Source organism: Thamnophis sirtalis, unplaced genomic scaffold (genome assembly GCF_051295495.1).
Source record: "Thamnophis sirtalis isolate CommonGarterSnake01/CBP01778 unplaced genomic scaffold, rThaSir2_p1.2 scaffold_6, whole genome shotgun sequence".
Classification (NCBI taxonomy): Eukaryota; Metazoa; Chordata; class Lepidosauria; order Squamata; family Natricidae; genus Thamnophis; species Thamnophis sirtalis.
This window is the reverse complement of record NW_028261386.1, coordinates 111,701,757-111,716,585: the sequence shown is the minus strand read 5'-3', so window position 1 is coordinate 111,716,585 and position 14,829 is coordinate 111,701,757.

Sequence of the window (14,829 nt, the reverse complement as noted above, 5' to 3'; positions counted from 1 at the left end):
ATATAATGCAGTAAATTCAAATCTAATATTTCTGTTGATCATTTATCAATGTTGCCTTCCCAGTTCCTCACCTTCCATCATTCTTGGCTGATCAGGCAGTAAGACTCCTTTGAAAATCATAGGTCAGTTGGTGGTCTGAATAGATTGCAAAGGGAGAGAGAATTTACACAGAAAACTAAATACACTTTTTGTCACACCTCTGCAGTGGACAATATATGGATTTGAAGATAATACAGCTCCAACAGATATACTTGCCTAACTATGGTCTACAATCAATACTGCATTCTGCCTTGACAGAAAGCTGAATTTTTATCTGTTAAATGTGTGAGCTTGGGGCAGCTCTGTGTCTGAAGTGGTTTAAATCTGAAATGTGATGTGCTGCAGAGAAAGTTGATTGACATCTTTGTTTATTGAAAAGTATTACATGAACAACAAAACACAGGCTACAGAAGACTCCATAGCAAAGCGTAGCTATATGATTTTTCAGCCCTATGTATACTCTCCCTCTGATGCTTGTCTGGTGTAATAAAGCCAAAGGATATAAAACAAAAATCCTTTGTAATATGGGAGTCCAAAAAATGTGACCATGATTTGTGGGGGAAAGGATTGGATACCGGAACTAACAAAAGGAGAGAAAAAAACATCAATCACAATATGTATATTTTGTTTATGTTTATATGTTTCCTAGTTTTCCAACTTGGAAACAAATTATTTTGCATTTAAAGAGCAAGAATTGTGACCGTATTGAGATATTTTACATATATTTAGAAAGAAGATAGGAAAAATATGTGAATGACTAATCTTTACGGCATTAAAACATGAAGAATAAGGAATTAGAATCCATTTAAATTTTTATGTTAGAATAATTATTCTTTCAATGAAATTTGCCTGTGTTTTATTAAAACATTAGTATGTCAGAATAAATAGAGGTTAATGCTGCTTTTAGTTCTATCAATGAAGTATTATCTTTAATCTTATTTTAATAAAATAGTAGTGAATTGCACAGTATGGGTAATCACTATAGGCTAATTTAGAGAGGCATAAAATCCTTGCACTGATGACTCTCTTTTTAAGAAGAAAATCTGAAGGAAATACGACAAGTGACATTACTTGAGAAAAAGTCCTTTCCCCCTCTATCATGTATATATGAGCAACACTCCCAAGTCCTTACCCAGTCCTCTTTTATTAACATGATTTGAATGGTAGAATTTTTAACTCACCCAGTATTAGTATAAGTGGGGAAATCAGCATTTACTTTTGAGATTATGGATCGATTTGCAAAAAGAATAATGTTTGTTTTTGAACAGCATACAGGTGCATCATCATGTAATTGATGAATGTACCAAAAATGGTTGGATTTTACTCCAAATAAAAGATAAAAACTTTGACATATGCATGTGTTTTATTGTGTATGAGTGTTTTGCAGTATGTGAGGAGGTGACAGCTGGTATCCCAAAGGCACTGAGCTCTCAGAGAAGCTAAAGTGCCTTATAGTGCCCAGCTTCTCCTCCCAAGGATGGTTGAAGAGGACAGTGGTCCTCCATCGGGGGGAGGGGCTTGGTTTGGGGGCTAGGGATGCCTTTGGGGTGGGTAGGGATGGGCCATAGCATTGGTAGTAATGAGCATAGGGAGACATGGTGGGAGGCAGGGAATGGGATGCATCTGGGGAACACAGAGCCATTGTCTTAAACCAGTTTTTTGTTGAATCAGTTTTGTGTTGAGCTGTGAGGGTTTGGATGAGGAAACCATAGACTTCAGCTGAACCCTGGAAAGACTGATTGGCTTGGGTTTGGGCACTTCTGGTTGTAGGACTATGCCATCTTTAATGCTAAATGGGGTTAAACTGCCCCAAACAAACCCAATGGGCAATTTCGAAGAGCTGGTGACAGTCATGGCTCGAACAATCTTTGCACAAAGTGTTGTGTGGCAGTTGTGCCTGTTCCTAGTTCAGGGGCCTCCTCACAGTCACTCATGTTCTGTTCACCTCTAGATTGGATTTGTGTAATGCCTTCTACATTAGATTGTCCTTGAAGAGTGTCTGGAAGTTTGAGTTGGTGAAGAATGCAGCAGGGCAGGCAACCATGTGTACTTCCAGAACAGCCCATAGCACACCTCTGTTCTACAAGCTATGTTGGTTGTCAGTTTGCATCTGGGTCCAAATCAAGGTGCTGGTTTTAATCTTTAAAATCTTTCATTGTATGGCATCCCATATCTAACTAAACATCTGTCCCATTAAGGTTTGGATCCCATCTGCTAGGGATTTATATTTGGCAGGTCCCAGGAGGTGGGCCTTCTCTGCTATCATGGCCACCTTATGTAACGTTCTCACCCCTTAGCTCCATCCCTGTTAATGTTCCAGAAGTCCCTCAAGACCTGGCTATGTCATCAGTCCCTTTTCACTTTCTCCCAAGCCTTTGGTTTTATGCATTTGAATAATGATTGTTTAATATATTTAATAATGACTGTTTTATATATTGATAGTTTTATTTTAACTGTTGTCTGCCATCCAGAGTCACATTTTGTGACATGGACAGCCATATGAATGAATGAATGAATGAATGAATGAATGAATGAATGAATAAATAAATGTAAATAATGGGTTTGTTTAAGAAGAATTAGGATCAGGGGAGTTTGTCTAGCATTGATAACGTAGAAAAGAATGAGCTAAAATGGGAATCAGAATACACAGGAGGAATATTAGCAACAACAGGAAAGAACCATTTTGGTGTAATGGCTAAGTTGTAAGAGCTGTGAGATCTTCAGCCATGGGAGCACATTGAGCGCAATTTAACCAAATAACAGAGGTGAAAGGATTTTGGAGGTCCCCAACCTTCTGCTGAAATAGGAGACCCTATACCCTATTCCAGACAAATGGCTGTCTAGTCTCTTCTAAAAAGAAGAGGGTTCACAGGGTTGTTGTTCTTTATAACCAAAAGCACTATATAAGCTGCTTAAATGATAGGTATAATATAAATATGAATAAATATAAATATAAAAAATAATTTTTAAGCTTAAGCTAAAGGTAAAGATTCTCCTCGCACATATGTGCTAGTTGTTCCCGACTCTAGGGGGCTGTGCTCATCTCCATTTCAAAGCTGAAGAGCCGGCGCTGTCCAAAGATGGCTCCATAGTCATGTGGCTGGCTTGACTAAATGCCAAAGGTGCATGGAACGCTGTTACCTTCTTACCAAAGGTGGTTCCTATTTTTCTACTTGCATTTTTATTTGCTTTCGAACTGCTGTTGCCAGAATCTGGGACAAATAACAGGAGCTCAATTTGTTATGAGGTGCTATGGATTCAAACTGCCGACCTTTCTGACTGACAAGCTCAGTGTCTTAGCCACTGAGCCACCGCGTCCCATAATTTCTAAGCTTAAAGACATATAAACGTTAGTCAAGAGATGGCTCACAATGGAAGAAAAGTCTAGCTATGATTGCTTGAAGAGCTTTTAGCAGAATGATAGATTGTGTGATTGTGTATACATAAGAATTGTATGAACAATTCTCTTGATTATAATTAAGGTTGAACTGAGTATTTGTCACTTTCATTTTTTTAAAGCACAGATGTAAAGCATGTCCTCAATAATATTAAACTTTATAAGATGTGTGTTTTACAGCTCTAATTATGGTTAATCTGCTAATTCATCGTGCCTAATAGTTTTATTTTGTTGTATGTCTTTCTGCTATTGTTTGTGAGATCATAAATTTTTGTAATGCCACTTCTGTATTTCGGTATTGAAATGCATGTATGTGAAGAGAGATGAAATGGAGGATAGAATGTATTAGTTTTTATTTATTATTTTATTTCCAGTTTTACTAGAATTTTATGTTTTGTTTACTTAGGGCTGCTTCTTTAGCATCAGTCCATAGCACTCTGTATATCAGTAACACCAAATGCAAAATTGTGTGTGATTTATAGAGAACTGTTAGTAGCGATCAAGATATTTATTTATTAATGAAATTTATATAGCTGCCCAAAGGCAACTCTAGGTGGCGCAAACAATAAATTAAATAGCCACTATAAAAACAGATAAAAATCTAAAAAAAACTCCTCCACAACAATAAATAATATAAAAAATAAAAATACTAACCATAGGCAAATGGAGGATAAAAATGCCCCTCTTGGCAATGGAGCCATTGAGACAAATCTGTGGTTCCCTTTGAGCCCCAGGCATGGCAACATACCCAGGTCTTGAGAACCTGGTTATGGTTATAGGTGAAGCTTAGCTATTGACTAAAACTCAATCTTGGCAACTTGGCAGAATAGCTGACTGGGGAATTCTGTGAATTGAAGTCCACACATCTTCAAGCGGCCAAGGTTGAAAAACACAGGACTAAACATTGGTGCTGGAATAAGGCTTAATTATGTAAATAATAGTTAATAGTTTGACGTAAAAATAGGAGATAGAATTGGAATCCATCATAGTGAGGTTCGGAACTGTGATGGGGAGAATACAATTATGGACTGAATGTAATTAGGCATGTGTTCCAAATTTAATTCACATTGAATTTAGCAGGTATCATATATAAAATCTCCCCAGTTTGCTGTCTAGATACACAAAAGAAAATAGCATAAATAAGGTGTGATTGATTGATAGGGAACCAAATAGCCTGATCATTAAGGTCAAAATAACGTATTTAATTGTTGAGATACATTTTCTAAGATCAAAGATCAGCTGCAAAACAGGCAGATTTAAGATTACATTTATTACCAAATTCATTCTTGAATTTTCCTCAGTTCTTATTTAAGATATAACTGCAAATTCTTGTAAATTATAAGACGCTTGTGAGAAATGTGACAAAAATCTGGACTATTGGAACTTTTTTTAGCTTAGACAAAAAGTGTTACTAAAGTGTATATATGCTCTTTCTCTCAAAAGAAGCACTGGGATCAGGAGTCCTCCAGATTCCACTTAGTCAAAAGAAAGAACAGGTTTAGCAATTCATAAAATTCTATGTTATCTCTCATTTGGAAACAGCATTCTTTCAAGTCCAAATTGCATGGGAACAATAGCAGAAAAGAGTGAGTATGTAGAGATATTTGATTAACCACTTCAATTTTTTAAAAAAGCTGAACAAGGATGTCCGTTACTTAGTCTGATCCAACAGCTTATATTATGAGGTGCATGCCTGTAGGATTGCAACTGATGATGCATCAAAAAATAAAATAAAATAATAAATCTATTTTGCAATTAATTAGATCACTTTGGTTAATGACACTAGACTAGAAATTGTAAGTTTTAGTTTTGCCTTAGCCCCAAAGCCAGTTGAGTATCTTTGGGCTGCCATTCTCTCTCAGCCCAAGAAAGTAGTCCTGGCAAGCCAGTTTTGAAAAATATGCCCAAGAAAACTGCTTTTCATGTAATCCCCAGAAATCAGACCTTATTTGAAGGCAGATACACAAAACATTGCCTGCTTTATATATAAAATCATATTAAATGTATTAGATTTGACTCAGATACATTCTGAAGGGTAGTTACTGAAATTGTTTTGCAGTTCAAAGGTGCAAAGATGCTGGCAAAATACATAAAACAAATTGAAGATTAAGACAATATAGCCCACCAAGAAATGCATGTAAGTACTTGTTAAGTTGAGCTAGTTATGAAATGAGTTATCTTGCTCTCTTACCCTAGCTAGTATGGCACCCTGCATATCCAAGTAGTACAGAAAACGTTATCTTCCATCCCACGTATGATAAATTGGCTTTCAATCCCTATATTGAAATGTTTCTCAAAGAATATTACCATTGCTTTGCTTCTCTGTGTTCTCATTACTTTGCAAGATGATACTGACAATTCTCTCAAATATTACCCCATCTGGCTTCTCTGCTTGAACTAGAGAGTTGGCAGGAATGAAAGTATTTTGGAATAAATGTAACTCCTACCATATTGCATGAGGTCCAGGAAGGAAGGAAATCAATCTCTGTGATACAGCAAAAGGGTGAATGCTTCTACTTTGGTGTGTGAAACAATATAGAAAAATCCACTTTTTTCACACACACCCAATCAGGAGTATAGTATTAGTATTTGGTGACATCCAGATGTTTAAAAATAGGACAAGCTATTTAGGTGGCCTGATCATGTAAAACTGTTGCCCTGCATAGGTCTGATGATGCTTGTACAGTTTCTGATTGTTCAAAGTTTGATTAAGCTGGGACAATGCCCAGAATAGCAGTAGCACTTAGACTTATATACCACTTCATAGTGCTTTTATAGCCCTCTCTAAGCGCTCTACAGAGTCAGCATATTTTCCCCAATAATCTGGGTCCTCATTTTACCCACCTCGGAAGGATGGAAGGCTGAGTCAACCTTGAGCCAGTGAGGTTTGAACTGCCAAACTGCAGCTAGCAGACAGCTGAAGTAGCCTGCAATACTGCACTCTAACCACTGTGCCACCTCAGCTCTGAATAGAATAGAATTCATTCTAGATGCCTCTTTCCTATTCCCACGTTTGGGAAAGCAGAGATGTAGTTAAAAGATGAGATATCTAGATCATATTCAAGAACAATTATCAGCATTTCAGCATCTTCTCATCATCAACCACGCTGGCTGGGGCTCCTAGAAGCTGTAGTTCAGTATCACTCTACTGCTGTAACTGAGACTGAAAACCATTTGACAAATATCTCTGCATGCTGAAATAAATTTCATTTCGGTAATATTTTTTTATATTAATCAATACCATTTCAAGTTAAGATCTCTGGTTTCCCATTGATAAGTCAGTGTTAGACATATTTATTCATAAATGTGCCTTTGATTTCAAGGGAGTTACTGCTGGGTAGGTTTTTATGTGGAAGTGAGCCTTCATTATTTTACATATCACGCAGGACAGCTGGGAAAAAGGGAAGATTTTTCTCTCTGGATATTTCTCTCAAGCAAAGAGCCATTTCCTTCCATGTTTACAAGGTTTAGTGCCAGCAAGGTGGTACATAAAGCTTGACTAAGTATCGAAAGCTGTTTTTATCCTGGAAATATTCAAAGCATGCAGGAGTCTCTAAAGTATCTATTCCAGGGGTACATTAATACATGTGAAAGAATATTAAAGCTTAACACAGAGAGAGAAAATTCCTAGCGGCAAAATGCAAAACTGCTTAACAGAATTACATCCAGAACTTTGTGCGTTAGCTTTGAAAATAAATCATGTTATAGTAGCTCATATTCAAGCTGCTTGTCAGTTTGGGAGATTTTAGAACATTGGATAGTTTCATTTTTTTTTCCTGGTTCAGAACCTTTTAAAGCTGTGTGTCTGTGTGTGCACACAGTATACTTTAGATATCCGATGACCTATTTTCCTTCTGCAAAGTTTTCCATGGTATAACACTGAAGCACCCTTAAATACTCCTCCCCACATCCACATATACGTATCCCCAAACATCCAGCTCTTCTTCCCCAATATTCAATTGCGAAGAGAATCATGCCTTAATTAAGGAACCTTCTCAGTGTAAAGCTTCCAATTAACCTTTACTGACTTTATGTTCTACATAAAACCAAGTCTTCTTCCAAAGGAGGGAGCAGATTTGACTTCTGGTGCAAACATGAGGGACAATTTTATTTAACTCTCTGGGCAACTCCTACTGACGATCTGTTTGCAGAGTGTAATCCAGATTGCTCATCAGGACTCAGTTACTGTGACATGTGCAGTGGAAAGAAAGGTTATACATGAACTGTAACCCAGGCAGCATTCAATTGGTTCTCCGCCATCCCAAGGAGACTCATCCAGACCTACTTTTAGATTCACCTTTATTAGAGATACAGAAGCCTTAACGATATGGATGCCTGTTATCAGCTTGGGCTCTTCCGTTAATTTGAGTCTCTCTTAAGCAGGGGCAGCATACTCAGGAATTTCCACGCACTGGTAATTTCTCATTTGAATTATGTTAATACGCTACGTGGGAGTTTGTCTTTGAAGATCGCTCGAAAGATTGGGCCTGGAAATATAGTTGTCAGTATTTTAACTGGCACAACTTAACCAAAGCTGTATTTTATCAGCATTATAAAAGACAGTCCACTGACTATTTCTGAGCTTTTGAGACTGATTCAGCCTCCTAAGATGTTGTGAGTTGAAACCTCAACTCACTTGGGACCTTGGAAGGCATTGCTTCAGCTGGGTTCTGTTTATTAGAGGTGAAATGGGTGAAGACTAAGCAGAGTTCATGTGTTTGGTACCCATGACACTGTTTCTAGCAATTAACCACGGCCCTCGAGTCCACAAAAGCTAACTATACTGTAGAAGCAGATAAGCATCCTGCTTTGTCTGAAAGGTATGATGTGAATTGAGGGAGAACACTTCTCAACCCCTTCAAGGGTACAAAATGCTTCTAAAGAGATAGGGTTTTTTCCCTCCTGTGGAAATTGGTCTAGAATCAAGAAGGAAATCAAGGCAGGCTGTGCGTTGCTTGAGTAACTTTGCCTGCCACATTTCTTTGTGTATTAGGTTGAATGCAGCCTGACTGTATATCTGAGTTTGCTAATTCCTAAACTGCTCCTGTTTTGACCATGCAAGATAGAAGAAAAGGTAAGGCAATAATGCTTTGAGATGGCACGAGGTTTCCAGGAACATGAATGGAACTGAAAGGCATTTGAAAATTAAGAGATATCCGTATACATTTCTAGATGTTACCCATTAAAGGGGGACTATTTTAAATGCAGCCACCGGGTGGTGCATATGTTTTTTTGTAATTCAAATATGTTTGCAAGCAGTGCCTTTAGTTTTAGTGCTTCAGATGGCAATGCTGCTTGTGTTATTGACTTTGAGTGGCAGGTGACACAAGTATACAGTAGCTTGTAATGTTTGTACCTAGGAAGGAAATAATCTGGGAAAAAAGGTATTCCCCCCCCCCCCCCCGCCTGTATCTGCACTTTGCTTTGCTATTTAAACAATTTTGCTCTTGGGACTAAATTCATCAGCTGCTATTTTAATTGAATGTCTTACTCAATATTTTCCAGAACATTGTGTCTTCCATTCCTGGTGCCTCATGCTGTCATCTTAAAGAAAGAAGCTTTCTTTAATTTTACTGATTATGATATTACTGAAGTAAGCATAGCAGGTTATAATAGCTTTTGGCTATGGATGAACATTGGTGCCCTTGTTAAAAGCAGGTGCCTTATGCAGTGTAAGAATGGCACAGAATAAAGCCATTTTAGATACGTCCATCAAAACAAAGTAGCATTTCTGGTTGCATAGCAGCTTCCATTTAAATTCAGGCTAATGTAGGGAGCCGCCATGTCCTTCAGCCCCCGGAGCTTCTTAAGAGCATATCAGAAACGGAGTGAACAGAAACAGAGATGCATGACTCACATGCGTGCTTCCCCCACGTTCACCTTCATAGAAGTAGGCCTACCGTCTGCATACTGATATTGCCAAGCTAGTTTCAATTCTGACTTATAAGACCTATTGTCATGCACACCATGTAGAGTTAACATTTCCTTCCCTTTGCAGATTAGGAAAAATGTATGAATGTATTTCTACTGCAGTGAGAACACATCTGTTGGGAAAACTATATACTGAGCATATGCACAAGACTTAAAAAGAGGTGAGGTGTTTTGTTTTTTTTAAATGTGTCCTAATGGAGCTTTAGGGCAAATGTACAAGTTTCCACAAATACATTCCCCAAATTTATCATAGCAAATGATGCCGGAAGAATGAAATTTTGATGGAATGAAGGCAGTGCTATCCATACTTTTTCTGATTGCTGGTTAATTATTGTTTTCTACTAGCAGCTAATCATAAAAATGTCAAAGGGGATGCAGAATGCTTTCTGTTGTGCAGCAGATTAAACAAAAAAAAAAGCAATGAGTCAGTAGCTTTTAAGTGGCATTCTTAAATGCATAATCATTAAAAAAAATCATTTTAGGATTTAAAATCTTAGCCATGAAAGCCAGTCAACACACTCTCTCTCTCTCAGCCCAACCCACTTCACAGGGTTGTTTTTAGTGGTGGTGGCAGTGGTGGGTTTCAATTTTTTTAGAACCTCTTCTGTAGGTGTGGCCTGCTTTGTGGGAGTGGCTTGCCGAACACGTGGCTGAGTGGGAGTGGCTTGCCAGCCATGTGACCGAGTGGGAGTGGCTTGCTGGCCATGTGACTGGGTGGGCGTGGCCAACTTGTAAAATGTGGTGAAACTCACTTAACAATGCTCTTGGTTAGCAACCAAAATGTTGGCTCAGAAACTCTGGCATTTGAAGCACGCAAGTCTTAAAGCTGTCAAGTTACAAGACCCTTGCATCCCTAACTCTTTAGGGAAAAAGAACCCATGGGTGTTCAAACTTGACAGCTTTAAGACTTATGGACTTCAACTTCCAGAATTCCTCCTCATGTTGGCTCAGGAATTCTGGCATTGAAGTGTGCAAGTCTTAAAGCTGTCATGTTAAAAGACCCTTGTACCCCTAACCCTTTAGAAAAAACCCCAGGGATGTTCAAACCTGACAGCTCTAAGACTTTAAGGTTTAGATAGGACTCATAGAGGTGGGCGGGGGCAATTGGTGAGCCAGCCAATCAGTGATTGGTGGGCGGGGCAAGCACGGTGCGGAGGGTGGGAGGGGGGAACCAGTTCTAAACGGTGTGGTAGATTTGTGGAACCTCTTCTATAGAAGAGGTTAGAACTGGCAGGAACCCATCCCTGGGTGGTGGGGAAATAGAAGGGGGAAGGTCTGTTGGATATGTTTGCCACTTTGAGTTTTTTTATAACAATAATAAAGATGGGATACAAATAAATAAATAAATAAGTTCTGCTGGATAAAAAAGATAACCAATGTTTTGCTTTACATTTGATTACATTTCAAGACATTCCTGTGATATCAAAATCATTATAGACATCAAAGGTTAGGTATCTTCTTCCCTCCCTCCCTCTTTCCTTCCCTTGTACGTAGTCAAATGTAAAGCAAAACAGTGGCTGTTGTATTGTCTTTTACCAGCTACTGGTTGTTGTATTTTTCTTTTACTAATAAAAATAATTTTTTAAAAAAAGATAACCAAAACAGGCCTAACTAGCTTAGTAATAAGGCAATGTGTTCTGAACCAGCTCCCCAAACACAACCAACCCTCTGTAGTTGAATGATTCCTTTATTAGGAGCCCCAGCAAAAAGTTTCTCTTTCACCGCCGGCTACAAGTCTGTCTGGCAGGGAGATGAATAGTTGTCTGCCACACCTATTCATCTCCACCCCCTGCCTTTTATCCCCAGAGCTAGGGTGGAGTTTCACTAGCAGCAGTGGCTCTTCCTTCCCAAGGATTGGCCAACGGATTTCCACTGCTTTCCTCTGCCTTCTGTGCAACCATGTGTCAGGCACTGGACCCTGCTGTTCTTCCTCTTCTTCATCCGCCATCTCCAGATCTGGGGGCTGTTGACTCTCTATCTGAGGGCTGATTGATGGCCGAGGCTCCGCCTCTCTTTCTTTCTCTCTTTCTCTCCATTCCCTCTTTCCCCTCAGAGGTCTCAGGTTGCTTTGATGCTGACCTTGACTCCCATACCTCCTCCTAGTCTGATTCGACTGTTGGAGGAGCCAACAGTCAACAGACCACAACACAAGGGCTCAGCACAAACATACATATAGGGCAGGGGTCCAAAATCCCTAGTCCATGGAAGGGCACCGGTCTACACCATGTGATCAATCGGTCTGGGCAAACAAGCACAGGATCCAGGCAACATGGAAAACCACTTCCCCTCCAGTTCACGGAAAAATCTTTCTCCACGCAACGGATCGTCAGTGCCCAAAAGGTTGGGGGCTGCTGATGTAGGGCATTAGGAAGGATGAGATTTTAGGAAGCAGAAAAGAGAGTGTTTCAATCTCTCCTGCTATTTCTACTTATATTTCCAGAGTGTAGTGCCACATAGTGACTTTACTTCCTCATTGGTAGGTTCACCACAGCTATTACATATTCCAAAAAAAGGGGCAGATAAAGCCACACAACTTAAACAAGTGGGGGCTAGCAGGACATGAAGGTTACATCCTCAACTAATATTCAAAGACATACATTACATTAACATGTAATCATTCGTTTAGTAACTGAAGTTACAACTGCACTGAAAAAAGGTGACTTAAGGCCAGCCTCCCCTTTTACGACCATTGCAGCATCCCCACAGTCATGTGATAAAAATTCAGGCACTTGGCAATCTGCATATATGCGTGATAGCTGCAACATCCCCGGATCATGTGATCTAAATTTGCAATCTTCCCAGCCAACTTCTGACAACCAAATTATATGGGGAGGACTGATTTGTTCAATGACCATATGATTCACTTAACCACTGCAGTTATTTGCTTAGCAACCATGGCCAAGAAAAGGTTATAAAATCAGGCATAGCTCCCTTAACCAGCTAATTTCTGCTTAGCAACAGAAACCACAGTTGTGGTTGTAAGTTAATGGCTACCTGTACTGCTATTAATGACATTAGTAGAGTGGCTACTATATTTGTCTATTATGTTAAGCCAGGATATTTCAAACCTGGTTGTGGAATGAGTCATAGACAGTTAAGCCACATATAATATTAAGCTACAATTGGTGGTCTCAGTAGGTTATGCCGCAAACTGTGATGATGCAAAAATGATGGCAGATATTTGCACAGTTAACATGCATATGCTGATATTACAAATGGTCTGACACGAGTATGTAAATCATGGGATTTTTGTGATGTTATCATGCTGATTTGTCATTTATACTCCCAACACACAGCCCAGCTATTATCCATGGCTGGCTGCCTACCCAGTGCACCCTGCAAAATAAACTTACAATTTATTATCTTTGATAGTGTTACCCATCTTGACTTTTCTAATTACTCAGGAGGTTATCCTAGTGTAAAGGTTATCGTATAACTTGAGATACCAAAATATAGAGGTTAACTATATACTCTATAAATTATTCCCCTTAGTTTTTATTTCATTCACTACTATTTACTTTCTAGTTTCGTTCTGCTAGTGCAGTCTTTCTCAACCTTGGTGACTTTAAGTCCTGTGGATTTCAACTCTCAGAATCCCCCAGCCAGCACAGCTGGCTGGGGGATTCTGAGAGTTGAAGTCCACAGGACTTAAAGTCGCCAAGGTTGAGAAACACTGTGCTAGTAGTTTTTGCCCCAATAATGCAGACTTTCTAATGATTCACCCTATGATCTCTCCTCCCTTTCACATTTGTTACATTTTCATGAACTATCCTTTGCTATTATGAACTGATAGCTAAGGTCAAAATACTTACATCTGGTATAGTGATATACCACTTAGTACTCAACTGCTTTGAAATTCTTCGAATTTGATACTTAATGCATTTTGTACTCATTGTTTGTTTGATACTCAATGCACAAGCTAGAACTTTCTGTCAGTTGCCTTGTGACTCACCATTGTTTCTTATGGGGAAAATTTGTTTGGTATTCATTGTTTACTTAGCTGTTCCATTGGAGAGCAATCAATCAATGGAACAGCTTGCCTTCAGAAGTAGTGGGTGCTCCATCACTGGACACTTTCAAAAAAAGACTGGACCATCATTTGTCTGAAATACTATAGGATCTCCTGCTCAAGCAGGGGAGTGGACTAATAGACCTATTATTCTATGTTCTTTGTTCTATGTTTTTGGTACTCATCACACTTCCAGAAACTATTATTGCTAAATACTGAAGTACCACAGTAGTAGCAAGAAGTAGTTGTATGGAATAAAGAAAACAGTCTTAGCAATATCAATAGTACTTAGACTTATATACCACTTCGCAGTGCTTTACAGCACTCTCTAAGCGGTTTATAGAATCAGCATATTGCCCCTAACAATTTGGGTCCTCATTTTACCAACCTTGGAAGGATGGAAGGCTGAGTCAACCTTGAGCCTGGTGGGATTTGAACTGCTAAATTGCAGGCAGATGGCAGGCAGCAGAAGTAGCCTGCAATATTGCACTCTAACCACTGCGTCACCGAGGCTCTTCATGGATATAGGCAGGCAAACAAGACTGAAAGATATTTAATTTCAAAACAAGATAGTTTTCAGAATGGAGTCAGCTAGACACCTTAATTATTCACTGGAATAGAAGAAGGAAGCGATTAAATGAGTTTCTTCCTTCTTATTGTACAGCACAATTAAATTTGTAGGATTCTGTTATGATATTCTATCCTAATGAAATAGCTTTAACATTTACCTAACAGACCTAACAGTACATAACTATATCTTGAGGAAGAATCATCCAGTGAATCTTAACTTTAGAGAAAAGGAAGATAGGAAATTATACAATAATAATAACCTTTGGCTTAACAAGCTGGTTGCCAAACTAATGACCATACACAGAGAAGTTAGAGTTAGAACAGTAAGGTTGTGGAGCTTTTGAAAACAATTTTATTTTAAATTGAGCATAAGAAAAGTACAAATCATATAAAAATTGGAAAAATAGTCATATGAACTCGGTGAAAAGCAGATACACATTATAATTATGTTTGGCCTCTAACATGTTATTGTCATCAAATTATAACTGGCTATTTATATGAAGTGTGTAACATTTATTAAAATTATATATATATATATATATATATATATATATATATATATATATATATATATATATATATATATATATATATATATATATATATATATATATATATATATAACATCTATTCATATCTTTTGGGATCTGAAAATATACTCTTTGAAGACTGCTGATTTTTTGATTGCTTTTTTTTTTAAGTGGGTCACTTTTCAAAACAAAATTTTTCAAAAATATCTTCCAATCATAACAATATTTCTAAAATCAGTACTGAAAACATTTTAAAGCTCTTGTCTTGATTTTTAAGAGAAGCCTTTGGAAATTGATCTAGGGAGTATATTTTGTCAACTAATGCTTCAAAGTCATAAGGCTGGATTGTCTTC